This window comes from Mercurialis annua, linkage group LG3 (assembly GCF_937616625.2).
Source record: "Mercurialis annua linkage group LG3, ddMerAnnu1.2, whole genome shotgun sequence".
Classification (NCBI taxonomy): Eukaryota; Viridiplantae; Streptophyta; class Magnoliopsida; order Malpighiales; family Euphorbiaceae; genus Mercurialis; species Mercurialis annua.
This window is the reverse complement of record NC_065572.1, coordinates 66,011,353-66,031,307: the sequence shown is the minus strand read 5'-3', so window position 1 is coordinate 66,031,307 and position 19,955 is coordinate 66,011,353. Positions and strand designations below refer to the sequence as shown.

General features: G+C 32.0%; 5 non-coding genes across 5 annotated transcripts; 4 read left to right on the top strand and 1 right to left on the bottom strand.

Annotated features, from left to right (window-relative positions):
* Positions 1–1,130: 1,130 nt before the first annotated feature.
* TRNAA-AGC (transfer RNA alanine (anticodon AGC)) lies at positions 1,131–1,203 on the bottom strand. The gene has a single exon. It is a non-coding gene; the product is annotated as a tRNA-Ala (tRNA).
* Positions 1,204–6,514: 5,311 nt separating this feature from the next.
* LOC126676043 (small nucleolar RNA R44/J54/Z268 family) lies at positions 6,515–6,610 on the top strand. Its single transcript, XR_007640218.1, has one exon. It is a non-coding gene; the product is annotated as a small nucleolar RNA R44/J54/Z268 family (small nucleolar RNA).
* An 87-nt stretch (positions 6,611–6,697) lies between these two features.
* On the top strand, positions 6,698–6,781 carry LOC126676044 (small nucleolar RNA R44/J54/Z268 family). Its single transcript, XR_007640219.1, has one exon. It is a non-coding gene; the product is annotated as a small nucleolar RNA R44/J54/Z268 family (small nucleolar RNA).
* Positions 6,782–6,869: 88 nt separating this feature from the next.
* Positions 6,870–6,950, top strand: LOC126676059 (small nucleolar RNA snoR122). Its single transcript, XR_007640233.1, has one exon. It is a non-coding gene; the product is annotated as a small nucleolar RNA snoR122 (small nucleolar RNA).
* Positions 6,951–7,030: 80 nt separating this feature from the next.
* On the top strand, positions 7,031–7,102 carry LOC126676037 (small nucleolar RNA Z267). Its single transcript, XR_007640213.1, has one exon. It is a non-coding gene; the product is annotated as a small nucleolar RNA Z267 (small nucleolar RNA).
* Positions 7,103–19,955: the final 12,853 nt, after the last annotated feature.

The following is a 19,955-nucleotide window of genomic DNA, read 5'->3' as shown; positions in this document are numbered from 1 at the left end:
ATAAATTTTAAAAAAGAAATTTTTTTGGCTTTTTGAACAATTTAGCTGTATTTGTTTAAGTCTTATAATCAATGGTAAAATAGATAAATCATATCATGTTAGGCATTAATTATGTTATAGATAATACTGTAATTAAAATTTGTCTCAATATTTTAATAAATTGATTTTTTGATATAATGTCAATCAAAAGACCATTTAAAATTTTCATTTAGATAAATGTTTTTTGATGAATTCATTTAGAATTTTTTTTAATAATTGGGAAGGAGAAGCGTTTATGTGAGAATTTAAACTTACGACCTAGCCGTTTGTTGCCTTATATCATTTGAGCTATATAGCTTATTGGTTCACTTCGATAATTATATATATAAAATAAAATAATTATATATTTATTCGCACATTAAGCCTCATAAATATTTCTTTTCCGGATGCGTTAAAGATAATACTAGTTGAAGCTTGATATAACAGTTTGTACTTCGGATTGAACTGATTTCAGAAAAAAATAAATTCAGAAGTCTTAAATTGAATCCAAAACTCATAAATTAAAATGTTGTTTTATATTGTATAGATTTCTTGGTTGTAGAAAAAATTTGGTTTGTTCTTTCCTTTTCCAACTTTCTAACTGAAAAATCACAAAACCCCAAAACCTGAAAGAAAATTGCATGCATGGTAATGCCTGCAAGCTAATAAAAATAAGCTAAAAAAACTGACAAAACCAGCTAGCTCTAACATGCTATGTTCATATGCTCCAAACTTTGCTTCTACATATGATTTTGTCCTTCTATCATTAATGTTTTAATTTTGAAGAGACATCAACGATCGATGAGTTAAAGAAAGTAATGGTTCGTATATATGCAGTCATTGTTGATGTGAATTCAAGAAAAGGAACCAAAATGTTACATTAATACGTGTGCAATGGTGATGAAAGTGGGAGATATATATGATTTCTGAGGAGGATTTTGAATTGCAAAGATATCTAGTATAATAAAAAGAAAATTCAAATTTGACAATCTTGAATTTTCAATATGGATTCTTTTGGGTCAATCCTGACATAATGCGTGAAATGTGAATGGAAAACCCGAAAAAGAACATTCAAATGGTAAAAATTTGAATGAAAAAGGAATAAAAATAAATGGAGATGCGGGGTATCGATCCCCGTACCTCTCGCATGCTAAGCGAGCGCTCTACCATCTGAGCTACATCCCCATCATGTTTATATATTTTAATAGATTGTATTAGAAGTAGATATATTGTAATGCCATTGAAAAGTTACATAATGACAATTAATATTTTTTTTTTTCAAATGATAAAATTTTCATTAATAACGAAAATTACATAGATAGAACGGTTTTTCAACAAATTGAAAAAACCGTTCTAAGATAATGATGAGTGTTGTAAATACAGCTGTACATACAGTCATTGATAAGGGCTTTTCAAACCAACAAATGGGTCACCCAATACATTTATGGTTCAAATATTGAAATACGATCTTCAAACCGCTCTATCCTTGATACTTCAAGTTCTTCAAATCTCATCTTCAATCATGAAACCAAAAATTAGATCTAATAAAAAACCAAACACAACATCAAAGAATATCTCCCAAATCTTAGATCTACAAAAACGTGGATCTAAAGATTTGAAAAAAGCTATAGAATCTTGAGCGATCTAAAATTTCGGATCAAAAAATTGCGAAAGACCTTAAAAATTTATTCAACCAACTAAATCCAAACAAACAAACACCTTAAATAAGATTTATTGAAAAAAGATAGATAGATTTATAAATAATAGTGTTATGGGCGGAGAGAAGATGATTTTCCGGTTAACCGAAAGAATCATCTTCTCCCACCCTTAAAAAGATGAAGGAAAAAAAACTCTTTTGTTTTTATAGAGAATGGAGAGCTTTTAGTTTTAGAGAGATTAAAACTATATATTTAATTAGCTTGACAATTAATATAGATCTATCTTAATGGTTAACCTATATTTTTCATGAACCATTTCACACCATTAAAGACCACTATCAAAAATCAATTCTTACGATTATTCCATTCACTATGATATTATTTTTTTCAACCTCAATATTTTAATTATTTGATATGATTTTTTTTCTTTTTGGTATTTGAATATCGGCAGTTCATGAACATCTTGAGTTCAATTCTTAACAATTACCATTTGATTAATTAAATGCATGTATAGTAAAATGAGTTTAGATTTGTTCATGCTTGAAATTTAAATTTAATGAAACAATCTCTTGTGGAATGTATCACAACTAATATTATACTATGATTTGAGTTTATCTAACAATTTGAATTTTTGACTCAAATAATTTTAGATTGATTTGTGAAGGTGTGTGCATATTTTGCAATAAAGAATTGAAAAAACGTGTTAAGATTTTGTGTTCAATTGGTCTAAAAAATTAATGTGCATGATAGGGAAGAAGCGTGACATAGTTGCAAACCATGGAATCCGTAAATTTAAGGACATATGAGTAATCATAATTAATAAAGATCGTAGACAGGGACATTTGATATTGTACTTTGTAAATTAATAGCTATATATACGGTCATAGACTCATAGGCTCTCCATGTGCACCTTATTCCACCATATACTTGCGAAGCCACCAAGAAGTTTACTGCAATTTTTCTTCCTCCAATTTAATGTCGAAAAATTAGCTTATAAATTACATTAAATTGAGAACGTGTAACTATATGATGATTAATTATTAACATTAAACTGTGACCGTTGAGTATTAGGGCAACAAATACAAATATTGTGATGCTGTTGGTACATCATTAGGATGTGAACTGTCTTCCAATGTGAGTCAATTTTTATATACACCTTTCTCTCTCTAAAAAATTTGCTCTCCCTTCTCTCTAAAAACTTCTTCTCCATTTTCATATTTTGAAGGGTGGGAGAAGGTGATTTCCGATTAATCGGAAACCACCTCCTCTCCGCCCATGAATAATATATATTATATAGTTTACTTTTGTTTTCAATAAGACCTCTTCGATTTGAAGGCTATCGCTCCGGTAAGGATCTTATCTTTTTTTGTAAGAATTTCTTTGTATTTTGTAGGATTTTGTGGCTTGATTTCTTAGATCGTTCAAGAATGTTTAGCGATTGTTCGGGCTTTCGAAGTAATCTCTTGTAGATCTACGATTTGAAAAGCTATTGATCTATCTTCTTAGAATTTCATTGACAAGATGATCGGAAATACAAACTTTCAAAGGAACAAGCGGGTCGTGTATGGCCGGTCTATCGGAGTAAAGGGCATATCCAAGTCCCGCTCCAACGGAACTCTTGCTTCTCGTTGCGTCAAAAATTTATGCGGAATCTATGGCTAGATTTGCCGCTCCTTCGATTTACTTAGCTTGTATGATAGTTTTGTTAGTTTTCTAGATCTACAAATTGAAAGATCATATTTTAATTTTGAGATATGACTTTCTTTATGTAATTTAATCTTGATTAATGAATTCTAACTATGGGCCTAAAAACCCTTTGGTAAAAAAAAAAAAAAACTGTCTTCCAATGTCACATCAAGAGCTACAAGGTAAGAAGTGTGTGTTAATTAGGGAAACCAGATGGTGTCATTTTGATCAACCACCTGCTGTATATTACGATAATATCACCTTTTTATATTCAGGGCCACCATTTTAATTATTGATCGACTCTCTCACATGTAAAATTATGAAAAATGCTATTTAATCCATCTATTTTAACCTAACTATTTAATCCATCTATTTTAAGTTAACTTGTTGTACCGCCTTATGTGACATGTTTTTATTTGCTCAATTCCTATTCAAAAGCATATGCATTTATTTCCCTCTTTAAATTAATATATTCGTTTATTGCCACGTCAGGTGGTGTAATAAGATGGATAAAATTCATGAGTTAAGTAACACTTTGTTATTATGTGCACAAAAAAATTAATCTATCAATTTAATCAGTAGTGCAGCTAAACATTCAGCCCCTTCAGACTTGTTTTTCTCATTCCTAATTTCAACAATTAATTCTCAAACCATTCTAACTTAAACAATTAATTTTTATCTCAACTCATATCTAAACTGAAAGCTGTTATAAATCTGAATTTTAATGGACAAGTTCGAATTTTTAGTATTATATAATTTTTTTTATATAGATCCAAAAAACTCCATCCCGAACCCATATAAATGTATTCTATGGCCAATATTGAGTATGAAATATAAGGTGTGAGCTGAATTTGGACTGGACTCGAATTTATTTTTGACTTAATTATACAAAAAACGGGAATTACGCAAAATAATCTCAGGATTACGATGCTAAGTTTGCTTTTAGATAAATATGTTTTGTTCTTTTTGTTTTTGATTTTTATACTTTTATTTTTTAACAAATACCATCACTCCTCTAAATTCTTTCTATCTTGATTTTAGAGCAGCCAACACTAATTTCTTCATCATCTCAAACCTTAACTTTATCATCTCAAATCCTAATCTTGAAAAGACAGGAGAAAAGTTGCCGCCAGTTTGGAGACCCAACTACTGCCGCCGGTGATGAAACGGAGGGATAAACGGTTGCCACAGATCTTGAAAAAATAACAAACTGCCATGTCGGATCTGAGAGATCCATTGATTCCATGACTAGAAGATGAGGAACTGCCGTTCCTTTTGAAGGAAAAGGAGAAGTCGTTGTTTCGCCGGAGTTTAATCGGAAAAAGAGGGAGAAATTAAAGATGGCATAATTCAGATGAATTTAGATAATGAATTGATTGAGTGTATACCACATTGATTCTCCTGGACATGAGTTAAGAACTGCTACAATTAGATTTAGGTAGGCAATCATTATATAATGCAAGAATATATGTTTGCTGCTGCAGCTGAGTTTGGATGTTGATTCCACTATCTAGATCTGGAAGTAGGCTGAGTTCCTCCATAAAAGCAGGGATAAGAGGTTGTGCAGCGGCTTTGTTTACTGTTGCAGCTATCGTTAGTGAGCCACATATTCGAGTATTTTGGTGATGATAAAAGTTTTTGATCTGAAATTTCTATAAACAGGTTTGCTGTTGGTTAACCAATGGTGAACTAGTGGTTAACCAATAATTTTAAATTTTAAAAAAGACGATTTAGATTTTATTTGACGGTTATTTTTGCGGTGGTGAAGACGGAGGGGTTTGTAATAGAATTTTCAACTAGTTTAATAGAAATGGAGGTTTAAATTTGTAATAGTTTTGTTGTTGGTTAACCAATGGGTACTAATGGTACACCAATAACCTTGTTTTTAGTATATTGTTAGTAGACAATGGGTTAATCGTTGATAAACTTGTAAAAAATTTATTTTGAATATATGGTTAATAAATCGGTGGTAAACCGTTTGATAAACTTGAATCGTGTATTTTAAACAAACTATACTTTTAAAAAATTAATAATTTTGTTTTTAGAATACCGTTAGTGAACCGTGAGTAGACCGCTGATAAATTTATAGTTAATGAATTTTTAGTATATCGTTAAATTTTGTTTAGTAAACTTGAATTGTGCATTTAAAATGTAAATTATTTTCTAGTATACCGTTAGTAACCTATTAGTATCCCGATGGTTAACCAAAATCTTATTTTTGAGATTAAGAAAAATATTTTTGAAATAACAATTTTTTTTTTTAAATATACAAACTGTATTTTTCAAAAGCAAACTTTCAGATAGTATTTTTGAGATTTTTTTTTTTGCATTTATCTAAAGAGATCTTTATTTTTTTAAGAATCAAGCTCGATTGAATGTGGCGCGAAACCATCCAAACGCGGCCCATAAATAAGTCTACAGTCACACCTAAAGCCCGCCCATGAATAACACAAAAGTAGTTTTGTTCTGCTATTGGGTTTGTAGCTGTAAAAGATTAGACTAAACAGTTTACGGTAGCCCAAGGCCAAAATAAAACTGTTTGTGGCTGAGAAATTAACAGTTGAGTACGAGACAGGCCCATAAATAATCTCAAATCCATTTCTTCATTCTGACCCAATTCAAGTAAAGCCTTATAAACACCAGATCCACATCAAAGGAAGAGAATACACTAAACACAGTGGCACTGATGTAAATAACTAAAACCCTCTAAAAGTGAAACCCTAGATATTGCCTCCTCTTTAGCACATTCTCTCTATATATTTACTTTTAAACCCTAATTTATATGTCTGCCTCTTTTCGAAGATCAAAACCCTAGCCTCCAATTTTAATTTTATCTCATCGATTGCTTAATTTTGAGCATTTTGTATCGTAGTGTGATTGGTAATTTTTAATTTTGCTAGGTCTCATTGTTATTAGTTGCTAGATTTGTTTTTTCAGCTTCAATAGCAAATCCGTTGATATTTATTTCAAAATTATATATTTTATTTAGTTTATTGATTGATTTTAGATTTTTTTTAAACCGAATTGAGATTTAAACATTGTGTTTTAAGAATAATTTTTAATCAAAAGTGAGGTCAATTTTTTATTATTTGAATACCAATACCAATACAAATGCAGTTGTGTTTGAATATTTTGGATTTTGTTATGTATGAAATGCAAGTGATGATAAACAGACAGGGACATCAGAAACTCCTTCGGGAGTATGAATATGATGACTTAAGTCTAAATGGGAATCTCTCTGATGCTTATTACATCTCAAAATTTGTTTACATTAGAAATTTAATGTATTTAGGACTCTGTTTTGAATGTGATTTGCAGCACTGTGACATCTCTGTTGTGCAAGTGATGAAAAAAAAGACAGGGACATCTGTACTCTATTAGAGCATGATGATTGTCTGTGGGAATCTCTCTGATGCATTAATACTATATATGTTTTTTTTATCTGTTTTGTCTGTCGTTGTATTGTTTTCAATCCTTCAAATGTTTAGTTTATTCGGTATTCTATGTTGCCTATGACGATAATTTATTTCACTTATAATCAGATTTATTGTGATGATACTACCTATAATTGTCACTACCTCTGAGGCAATATGATCACTAAAGTCTCTGAATTTGTTGTTTTGCATTTTGTGTTTAGATGTGTGTATTTTTTGGTATAGATAGTTTTTATTGTGCCTGTGATGGTTTTAAATATACTCCGAGCAATTTGCTATGAAAACATTTTAATTCTGAGGCACTTCACCTTGTTTATACTATGATTCTGCATTTGTTCCTAATATTTTACCGAGAAATATTTGTTTTTTGAACTTATATTTTATTACTGTATGTTATGTGCATTAGCTCTTTTGTTGTTGGTTACATTTCCATTTGCGAGTCTTATATTTCTGGTCATTTGGTCTTGTTATTTCCTATGTTTTGGATAGTTTGCGGAGGTGCTGATGGATTTGCAGAAAGCCTGATGATTAACACTCAAGAACGGAGATTTGAATAATGCTATTGTAGTAGCTTGATTGTTAATCGTGCTCCAATAGCATCTTATGTAAAAAAAATTACTATCTTTGAATGAATGAAGGCTTGGAGACTGCTCGCTAGCTTTGCTATTTTGTCAATACTATGCTTGTATGAAAATTTCAAGTTGTTAACTTGTACTCAGATTCTTGAAGAAATAAACCATTGTAGGGTGAATTTTATTTGTGTAAAACAATATTGAAATGTATCAATTTCTATTGAATCAAAACTTGACTCATTATGCACGATCTGAACATGCCAATCAATGTTTAATGTTTGAAAATATGACTTAGCAGAAACTGTCATGACGACTTCTAATCCCTTCGGCCAGCATTAATTTAGGCCATTGTTGACTTCAATTATTTCAGCTTTGAACACTATACCCTTATCCAGATTAGCTGCAAATTCGCCTAGCCAAGAGCCTTCACAGTCTCGCATTAAGCCATTGGCTGAAGCATTATTTACTGCAGTGTCATGAGCTCAATCTGTTTCTTTTACCTAACCCCTCATCGGCATGTTCCACCTAATTAGATTTTTCGTTTTGAGTTTTTCCCAACCCCTTATTAGCATGGTCTACCTAATTAGTTTTTCATTTTTCTGTTTTGTCATTTCATTAACTTCCCTTTCGACCCCATAACAGACGAAACATAATTTAAAATGATAAAAGTTAGGTTATTGATGATCACAAAACCTCCATCAAACAAACTCTTGTTCCTCCAATTTCATTCTGGACCTTTAATAAGATTGTAGGTCATAAATAAGTTTTTCGTAGGCCACAGACAGCAGGAATTGCATAAAAGGTATCCCATCTTTCCCTTGATACCAAAGCAGCCTATATGCTGATAGAATCCGGACAATCACGTAACACATGGAGGCAAGTTTCCTCATCACCACGCGCATATCCGAAGCAGAGCTACAAGATAACTTTCGATGGACCTTGATTGTTATTGTTGGCGAGCCAAACAAAATAACGAATTATCCCCTAACCGGGCCAAATCCACAAATTCTTCAACATTCCCGATGGTTGGTTATTAGCTCAACCCAAAATGCAAGCATATGCACGCTTTGCATTGCTATATCAAACCAGCACCAACGAAGGGAGGTACTGCTAAATAGGTTCCCAACACCATTGACCCTCTTCGTTGACATAATAAGAAGCCACATTATTATCAACAGCATCCACCGGAACATCAGTTGTAATATATCAATATGAGACATTTCTGTTTTTTATTTATATTAGATGTCCATTTTATATTTTGCCACTTTGCAGGAAATTTTCAGCTAAGAACAAGACTCTTTATGCTACAAACACTCAAACCTCGATAGATTATCTCATAAACTTTTATAAGCTGAAATTTTATAAAGTGCAGTCACGTGAATCTTCTGATCCATCAAGATTCCCTACGTGCAAGTCTGAATCGTCCCAAAAAATTAGTGAACCAACAAAAATCTGCAATAAATAAACTTGAAAGTTGAAACGTCACAAAATTTTAAAATAAGCTAAGTAACAACAAATAAACTGAATTCAAACAAGATTTGGTATATGTTATCGTTTAAAATTATAAGATTTTGATTGAATCCGGAAAAACATCAACACAATGATGACAAAGGTGAAGAATCATTTTTTTTCTCTCTAGCACTTCTTGCTAGACAGAAGGTTGAAAATTTTGTTGACCTCTGACTTTGATTAAGTTAATTTGAAATACACTTATATTTTATTCAATTATTATATATTTTAATTTAATTTAAAATATTAAAAGAATACAAATTAAATAATAAAACATCACGAAACAAAGCTTCATAAAAAATCATGAAACAAAAAACTAATAAAATAAATATTAATTTAGTCTTTTTCTGAATTTATTTTCCGTTTTGTTTCTTTATCATGTTTTTATCTTTGCCTCCAACAGTTTAATTCCTTGCAATTGAAAAATGTTTTTTTACTTTCGCTTCCACCATTAATTTATTTATTTATAATAAAGGAAGATAGTTTCTGCGTGCTGATTTATATCTTGTATGCAATTTTAAGAACAAGTCACTCAAAATTCCACCTAAAAGACTTAAAAATAATTAAAAAATATATTTTGCGTTACCAATATTTTTGCCCATAATTTCCTGGGGTTTTTCTCCCAAATAATTCCTACTTAAAAAAGAATTTCCCATTTATTACCTCCACCATGAATCCGCAATTATGAATTGCGGATTCCCTTAATCAGGTGATTAAGGGAAATCAGGTGATTAAGGCAATGATTGGGGAGACAACTTTTATCTTCCCAATTATTGGGTGAATAATTTTGGCAATGATTGGATAATTCATTGCCCAATCATTGACCTGAATTTAAAAAACAAACACAAATATTAAGATTTAATATAAATACATTTTAATATTTTTAATATATAATTAATAATTTAAAATCAATAAAAATATTAAATTTTAATATAAATTTTAATATTTGTAATATAAACAAAAAAAATTATTTTAAAATTGCGAAAACTTTTATTGATAAAGTTCACAATTTCTTTTGTACAAAATACAACAAAACTAACAATTTTTTGTACTAATTTCTAGCATTTTACTAACAATTTTTATTTAATATCAATTTTAATAATTATAATTCTCTAACGTTATTTTAAACTATAAAAATATTAAAATTAAAAATTTATATTTTAAATTATAATAAATAAAAAATTCACTCATATATTAAAAATATTAATGTGTTTATAATAAAAATTCACTCATATTTTAAATTTTAATATTTTTGTTAATTTTAAATTATTAAGTATATATTAAAATGTGTTTATATTAAAATTGGTTTATATTAAATTTTAATATATGTATTTATTTTTTAAATTCAGGTCAATGAGTGGGCAATAAATTGCGGATTTTCCATGGTGGAGGCAGTAAATGGGTAATTTCTTTTTGAGTAGGAATTATTTGGAAAAAAACCCTAATTTCCTGCGATACTAGAATCCTAACCTTACCAGCGAATAATTCAAATAAAAATCTTTATATATGTTTATATCCAATAACTTGTGTTATGTGATTCAATGATTAGGTTGTGTTGTGTCCTAATAAACTAAAACAAAACTGTGGAGCCAATGCTGAGTAAAGAAATGAGAAATCCTAGTCATTGCCACGCTATCTCATCAATGACTATGATCATTATTTATTTTGTAATTAATTCTTGTTTATATAAATATCGTATATAATCGAAGTGAAATGTACGTGGTGGCTGCCTAATGTTTGGTTCCACTACTGAAGTATATTCTTATGCATAATTTATCTATAATTGCTTAATTAGTTTATCAATTTGATTGTATTTCCTGTCACTTTCTAATTATGAACAACTCACTAAATAATTTTCATAACGTACCTGCATTGCATATTCAAACTTTCAATACAGCATTATACTTATATTTGAAAATTGTTTAGCTTCCATGACAGTTGTCCTCTTACTCACCAGTTTTCGACGCAACAATGGAATTTTTTCCGAACATCTAAATAATAACAGACAATGTGGACTTGATTTTTTTTGTCGGTGAGAGTATTAGGTGATATGGTGAATGGTCGGTCTATACACTACAACAAATCTGACTTTTAGGGGCAGTTTTTTAATCTTCTAGGGGCGATTATAACCGCCCCTATAGGTAATAGCAGCGTTTTCCAGTCCGCCCCTAAACCGCTGTTTTCCCCGGCGCCACTACAGTATAGGGCCGGTTTTAACAACTGCCGGGGTAACGTTGAACACTTGGGGCGAAGTATAGGGGCGGTTCCGCCCCTATGTATATGTGCTTTTGTAAGGGGGTTACAACCGCCCCTACATATATGTATATGTATTTATGTAGGGAGAGATTCTTAGGTAGACTCAGTCCACCACGTCATCCGTGGAATAAACCTATCACAAAATGACACGTCATTAAAATGATGACAATCTGCTTATCTGTTACATTTCTTATATAAAAAGAACCTGATTACTCTTTTGCTTCCCAAAACAAACTAAATGCATTGTCATTGAAATAAAACCTGATAAAAATGCAGTACCAAAACAATTTCTTTACTGATCATAACCATTTGCAAATATTTCTATTTAGACCCAAAATTGATTCTAATAAAAGTGTTTATAATCAATATCTGAATAACACAACTAATAACAAAGTATTTAGATAATCAACAAAAATTGTCCTAGATAATCGCACTGCAAACAATGGTGTGCCTGTTGAATGTTGCTAATGGTGTGCCTGTTGAATGTTGCTAAACTGAGTTGAATTCCAAACTGATTAACTTGAAGAATGACCATCCTACAGATATTAAACAAAATAATATACTAATCAGAATCCATTAAATCTCTCAAACATTAACACGTAATTAATTAATATATAAAAAATACCTGATGATTATCAACTCCTGTAGATGTCCATTGCCCTGGAAATTGCTTGTTGATAAAAGCTTTTAAAGCATTCACGGTTTTAGACATACTATGTAGTTGTTCCTTAAGATCTTTAACCTCTTCTGACTGACATACATTTGTAGTGTTATGGCATCTTCCTCCAATATCATAGCTAGTCGATCCAAAATACCTTGTAGGAGTGACTCCATAACCCAAAACACGTACTCTCCCATTATGCTCTGGACCCATTAGCTCTTGAAATATCTCTTCATTCACTTTAGCTAAATTCGTACTAGAATCTTCACTGCGTTCTGCCTGCAGCTGCTTAGCTTTATCCTAAAATATTCAAAATAGAATTTTATAATCTAACTAAAACATGTAATATAGGACAATGAATTGCTAATTGACAAACTCATTATCTGGACCATTCCAATGTTATTGCATTACCAAATTTGTATCAATTCAATCAATATCATACAGTGGCTGCTTAGAAACAAAAATAGCAACTAATAGTCAATGGTTTTGAACTACTACTCTTCATGTGTCTCTCACAACGTTCATACTTACCCATACCTGTCATATTCCAGGCTGCACAATATTCAAATGTCACCATTCTACCGGTTCTCTTTCAAATCTCATTAAATGTCTATTGCAAAAGCATCCAATTATGAAAATTGACCAAGTCATAATTAGATGTTTGATTTAGTGATTCTGTTACTAGCTAGTATTATCAATTAACAAATTATACTAGAAAAATAACACTATTGGACATGTACAAGATATTACAATCTAGCAGCACTTATTCGCAACTATTTGGTGATAAAGTATTAATTAGAAGCTAATAGCGGCAATTAAGCCTGATTGCTTACCTTAACAAGTTAATTGCAAAAAGATGGTCATTTAGTTAACTAATTCACGACCTGCCCTCTTTGTAAGAAAAGCTATAAAACAAGAGTGGCATCTTTTACTTCAAAACTGGATTAAACATAATTTTGCAACTCAGAATTTGACTATGCATGCAAAAGGATGATTTCGACTATGGATGCACAAACGGCTAATTAGAGGTTGATCCTAATCTTAAGCTTAACAATGGAAGCCTACTACATGATTTCAACACTTGCATGTTTCAAAAGTGCCGATACACTAATCCACTTCTCAACTAAAGCCAAATAGAAAATTAAAAGGCCTACCATCATGCTTCAAAATCTAATTGTTAAACAGTTACAATTTTAAAAGAAGAGATAAAAGTACCATTAGCTCTTTACTATTATCATCAACATATGTGCCGTCCTTCTTCTTATGAGTCTTTTCATAAAATGTAAGTCGATCAGGAACCTTTCCATTTTGTATTTCCTAAAAATATGAAATTTTGTTAGAGGTTTGAATTAAAACAAAATCAGTTTAATCACATAATTACCATTTTTTCCTCAGCCTCGCATAACTTTTCCTTCCAGTAGTTTGTTTGTTTTTCTTCTTGTTGGCATTAGCAGTATTTATTTGGCTTACTTTCTAAAAACAAAACAAAAATTAATCATACAATTTATCATGTCGAATAAACAATCACATAAACTAAATACAAACCTGACTTTGTTCAGTGTACCATCCATTCACCAAAATACGCCATTGATAAATTGTATGATTTAGATTTTGCTCACAACTCATAGTAGTAGATGATGCTAACAGTACACTAGTAATTACTGAATGGCAATGTCGATGTTAATAATTTATATGAGATTGCCAAATGTTAACGCAAATACATTAGATCGTTGTCAGAATATAATTTAGCTTTTGCATATATGATATAGTATTTTTATCATTTCCTTTTCTAAATGAGAAATCTAACAACAAAAATAAGTAGAAATATAACATTAATCATAAAAAGAACTACAATCTCTATCTATAAATAATTGCACGAAAGTGCACTTTTCTAGCCTATATATAAAAACTTCACAGCCAATACCGTTGATAATACTTTTGAGAGTGTTTTATGCTATCATCAAAAAGAGACACATAGAGAAACGAATGTTGTAAATTGGAAAACAGTTTACCACAAACAACGATTGTAACGGTCATAAAAAAAGAACCACTAGAACAAAAAACTTCATGCAGAACTCAACAGAATTACTAACCAAAAAGATAAAGAGTTAAAATGAATTGCAAATGAATGAGCAAAAGTGCTACTACCAATACTCCAATTTAAATAACAAGATAAAAGCAGCTTACCTTCAGAAGTTCATAATACCGCATATCATAGTCTGATAATGTTGGATAAAGCACTTTAAATCAGTATTATTCACATGTTCAAAGATTAAACTTGGAGTTTTTGATTGCTGATCTCTAACAATATCAAGCAGCTGGACAATATTTGGCCCTCCATAAAGATTCTGCAGTATTTTGATCTCTCTCTTAATCTGCATTGGTGTAACACCAGAGTTAGTCTCCACAAAAAGAATCCATAAACAAGCCCATACAATATAAAAACAATAAAAAATGTTTTACATATTCATCTTCTGGAAGGCACAAGCACAAACAGTAATAACCCATTTAAAAGCAAAGTACTAGAATAGATACGAATAGAAAATGATTGATGTTGATCGTACTCTATACAGCTAAAACTAGCAGTTTAGTAGAAACAAGGGCACATCCAGCTAATTCCTAATAAGCTGTTTTATTGCATATGAAAAGATAATAAGTAGATAACCTAAGATCGGAAAAATGTATTTAATATTTTAACAAAACACTGTTAACAACATTTTAAAGTATAAACTTCATTTAAAATCAGCAGCTAATGAATCCCAAAAAGTTATCATTATTAACAAGTTTCTGATGATCAATGATCTACATAATAATTCTCAATTCTAGCAAGGCAACAACAACAGGACAACAGAAGTACCACCAGTAAAACCATCTATAAAAAGTTTTAATAAATACTGAAATAAGCTTGATATCACAGTTTTATAATTGCAATACAGAAGACAATGTTGCCTTATTGGCATTGATCAAATAAGCAAAAAATGCACGTCTCTAATGAAAGGTAAAATTAAGTTGAAGGGTGTAATATTGCTAATTATTAACTCCAATGCAATTAAAATCTAAAGTTTAGAACTCTAACACTTGAAGGGTGTAATATTGCTAATCATTAACTGTTTAAATTCATTGACATTTAAACAGGTCCTATAAAGGGTGTAATATTGCTAATCATAACAATTAAAAAGAACAATCAAAACTTACCGATCTAGTGCGGATCCAGATTGTGATTTGAATTGATGAAAGATTAGGAAGCTTGAAACCCTAACTTTTGCAAATCGTTCGGAAAGATCTATCAATTAATCAAAAACCCTAGAAGATAAAGCCAATCATTAAAAAGAGCAATGACCTATTTCCAGATTGAAGGAAAAATGACCTAAAAATTGAGAACTGAAAAAACCCATCATTGATGATTTCGACTGAGCAGCTGAAGAGACGAAGAGCAGCGTTTGTACTCGGAGTGAATCGAAGAGAGGAAGAAGAAAAGGTGATGGTGGAGAACAGCTGAAGAGACGAAGAAAAAAAAAGTGAATCGTATTTTTTCTAATTTTAAAAACTGAATCGGATTTTACATATGTGAAAAAAGAAAAGAGAAAAGCAATTAATTTTATTTTATCAACCGCCCCTCAGTTCCACCCCTATAAAACTTAAATACTTGGCGCGGTCGAGTCTTCCGCCTCTAGGAAATCATATTTTTCTAATTATAAATTGTTGGGGCATTTAACAAAACCGCCCCTACGAAACCGCCGGTAAAAGCAGCATCTGTTGTAGTGATAATGCATTCATGTAATGAATTTGCATATTATCATTTCACAATGTAAATCGTTAAAAAGAAAATCACAATACAAATTCATGAAATATTAAATTATTAAGTTAGAGCGGCTCTTTACTTATAGAGAGTGATAAAACCATTATCGATATAAAAAGACGAGACCAGTAAATTATGAGGGCGGAAGGAGAATAATCTCCTACCTCTGGCTGGAAATTATCATTTCTTTATCCGTTTGTATTTATATATTTTCAAAGTAAATTGCTTTTCGTAAAAGAATTAGACAAAATGAATTCATCTTCCACAACTCTTAACGTTTTCATTAGATATACGCAACTTTTAGTTCTTGTCAATTTGATCCGTCTTTATTTATATATTTTTAAAACAAATCTCTTTTCGTAAAATATTTAGACAAAATGGATTCATCTATCAACAATTCTAATGTTTTCGTTAGATATACGCGATCTTTAAATCTGCCAGTATCATCCATCATATTTTAAATCTTTGCAAATATACTAATGACTCATTCATCACATGGGATAAATTTCATACATATAGACGAACAACATTATGCCACATTAGCTCAAAACAAGTCATGAGTTTACTTGGAAAAAATGGTTGACTAAACTGGTAAAATTTAAAAACCATAATATATTTGACAAAAACATTAAAATTGTGGATAAATAAGTTTATTTTATGTTTATTGACACCAAAATACTAGACAATATTTTTCTATTAAGTCTGATAAAGCCAAGGGTATAAATAGATTTACGGCTGCTTGTTATCATCAGTATGAATGTTTATTTCATGAAATTTTTAATCTGAAAACTCTTTTTTTTTCTTCTAATTTTGTGTTACCTCAATACTAATATGAATGAAATAGATTGTTTTAAATTCAAATTGTTGTACCATGTTATATTTATAACAAGTCGATGATCATTTATGATAGGAAATTATTATTATTATTTACTTTTTTTAATCATTAAAATTTTGAAACTAACACATTATTGATTTATTTTACAAATAACATGATGTAATGGTTGCGTTGTATAATTTTTTTAGTATTGGTCAATTAGATCACTGCTCTATTTAGAAAGTTTTTTAGGAAGGAAAAATGCTTTGGAGTATGAATCACACGATGCTTTTATATGATTCCTAGGATTGGGATTCTCTCAAGTTCATTTTGAACTTGAGGGGGTTATGTTCACGATCTACACCGTTCATTGTACAATGAACAGTGTAGATCAAAAAAGTATAATTGTAATCAAATTAATCTACACCGTTCATTGTACAATGAACGGTGTAGATCGTGAACATAACCCCCTCAAGTTCATTTGAACTTGAGAGAATCCCAATCCTGATTCCTACTATGCATTTTTCACAATCTGTCTCAAACTTAAGACCGGCTAGCTTTCTCTAATGTTTACTATAAAGTTATTTCTAAGGTATTAACCAATCTGTTGCTACATATCTTGCCTATATTTTTTTAGATAAATGATAGGTGGATTAGCTCACTCACAAAGTGTGGGCGGCAAAAAACAAAACAAAAGAGTCAAAACTCAAAGCTTAGGAATTATTACAGAAAAAATCAATCGAACGAAAAACGTCGTTTTCGTTATAAGGAAAACTCTGATTCCTAGCACGATAGAACTCCACCGCTTTGCAAATAGTCATAAAAATCAAGTTATTCAAATCCTCTGTTTCGTCATTGAAAACCCGGTTGTTTCTTGCTTTCCAAAGATGCCAAACTCCATAAAACCAAATGAGCTTCCAAAGAGAACGGTGTCTGCCCGAAGCCAACGTAATCCAGAATAAAAAGAAGTGTTCAAGAGAATCTGGGGCCACCCAATTAACCTTGCATTTGGACAAAATATGAGACCAAAATTTCCAAGCAAAGCTACATTGAAGGACAATGTGAATTCCAGATTCATCGATGTTGCAAAGAGAGCACCAAGCTTGATTCTCCTGAAGAATACCACGCTTTACCAAAGATAGATTAGACGATATACGGTCTCGAGCAAGAAGCCATACGAAAAACTGAATCCTTGGAGGGATTACTTCCCGCCAAATTGCTGGAGCAAGAAAAGGAGTAGGAGACTGGTTAATAGCTGCAGAAGATAAAGCCAAGATTTTTGTCATTGAACCTGCTGTGTACTGCTTAGTTTTCTGCCAAAAAAATCGATCAGGTTGCTGCTGCAGAATTCCATTCGTTGACAGCAGATCAGAGAGGATGGAAAGCTGTTCTTGTTCGCCAATTCTGAGCCGTCTGTTCCACGAGAAGTTGCTGAAGTTCTGGAGCTGTTCATTGAAGACCGAAGAAACCATTGCATCTTTAATTCTGCTTAAACGGAAGAGATCGGGAAACAGAATATGAAGTGGGTCTAACAACCAACGATCCTTCCAAAAGCGAATGTGATTCCCATCTCCAAAAACCATGAAAACTGACTCCAAAAAGAAATTCCAAACCACCCTATCTTTGACGCATAAGTTGAAAATTCCTTTCAAAATGTTCGAAAGATTGATGACATTTGACGATTCTATATCGAACCAAGAAGATATCGAGGAGCTACTTGAAATAACCGAAAACCAAAGAGAATTCTTGTCACAAACCATCAATTTCCACATCCATTTCAGAAGCAAACTAATATTTTTAGTACGCAACGGAGAAATATTTAGTCCACCTTCGCTGAAAGGAGTACAAACATCTACCCATGCCACCTTACTGAACCCTTGCTTGTCAACTCGTCCATTCCATAGAAATCTTCGCATCACACGCTCAAGGGCAGCCCCCACCGATTGTGGTAAACGATAAGAACATAAATAATACACAGGCAAACTGCACAAAACAGACTTAACAAGAACAAGTCTACCTGCAGGAGACAAAAGATTACCTCTCCAAGAAGATAACTGAGAAGTAAAATTGTTTATCACCGGATCCCATAATTTAGGCCCCACCTTCTTGTCTGACAAAGGAAGACCCAAATAAGTAATAGGAAGCACTTCAACTTTGCAATTGAGAATAGTAGACGCCCCAGAAAGAGAAGCTTGGTCAACGTTGATGCCAATAATAGATGATTTTTGATAGTTAATCTTAAGACCTGAAATTAGCTCGAAGCATCTCAGAATACGAAGCAAATTCTCAATCATCTGCAAATCATTAGTGATGGTTCTGCGAATTGTAGGATCTTCTCTTGTCGACCTGAGATCACGAACACAGGTTAGAATGAGTCGGACGTTTGTGTCCGACCACACTCCGATGCCTAAGTCAGATACCTTGCAAGGTTCAAAGATAAATGACGTAGTTTAAAGAGAATGAATTAGGGTTTACCTTTGGTCTTCGGTCTATTTATATAGAATCCTTTCTCAGCAATCGACTCAAGGTCATCTTCTTGTGATTATGTTTAATTCGGACTCATGCTAGAAAATAGGGATTAGGTCAATCCCAATCTTTCCGGATTCCAAAGATCATATCAGTTAGGATCTGCGTCTACTGACTAATGACAGCTGTTTGGTATCTGCTGTCTACCATACTTATTTGACTATATGTACTGGGGTCAACTGCGTATCCATCAATTAGGAACAAAGAGAAGCGTATCATCTGCAAACTGCAGGATAGAAATAGGGTCATTCAAACCATCCACGTGAACTCCAGAGAGCAGCCCCGAAATTTAGAATAGCTTTCAAACTTTCAACCGCCAAAACAAAAAGCATTGGAGAGATCGGCTCCTTGCCTCACACCTTTGCCCATAAAAAAATTCTCCGTCGGACTACCATTAAGTAAGACTGAAAGTTGAGCGGAATCAAAAAAAGAAGAAATCCAGCTAATCCATTTCGAATCAAACTTCATCCTGCGCAAAGTTTGAAGAATGAATTTCCAGGAGATCGTGTCAAAGGCTTTCCTGAAGTCCAGCTTTATAAGGAAGACTTGATCTCTCCGGCGTTTAACAAGGTGAATGATCTCTGTTGCTATCATATGACAATCATGTATACTTCTTCCTTTTATGAATCCAAATTGGTTCTCAGAGATAACAAACGGCAAGACCGGAGACAATCTATTTGCGAGCACCTTCGAGATAAGTTTGAAATCGCCATTGATTAAACTGATAGGCCTAAAGTCTTTGATATCTGAAGCACCCTGAACTTTTGGAATCAAGACTAAAAAGGCTGTATTTAAACCCACCGGAAAAGAAGCTGAGTTAAAGAATTCCTGAAATAGATCAAGAACATCTTGTTTAATCGTTTTCCAAGCCTTTTTGTAGAAGAAAAAATTGAAGCCATCCGGACCCGGAGCTTTATTGTCAGCGCAGCTCAATAAAGTGGCCAAAATCTCTTCCTCTATGAACCGAACTGAAAGGGAGGAAGCTTGGTCTTCAGATAAAGACTGAATAGGAAGGGCGTCCA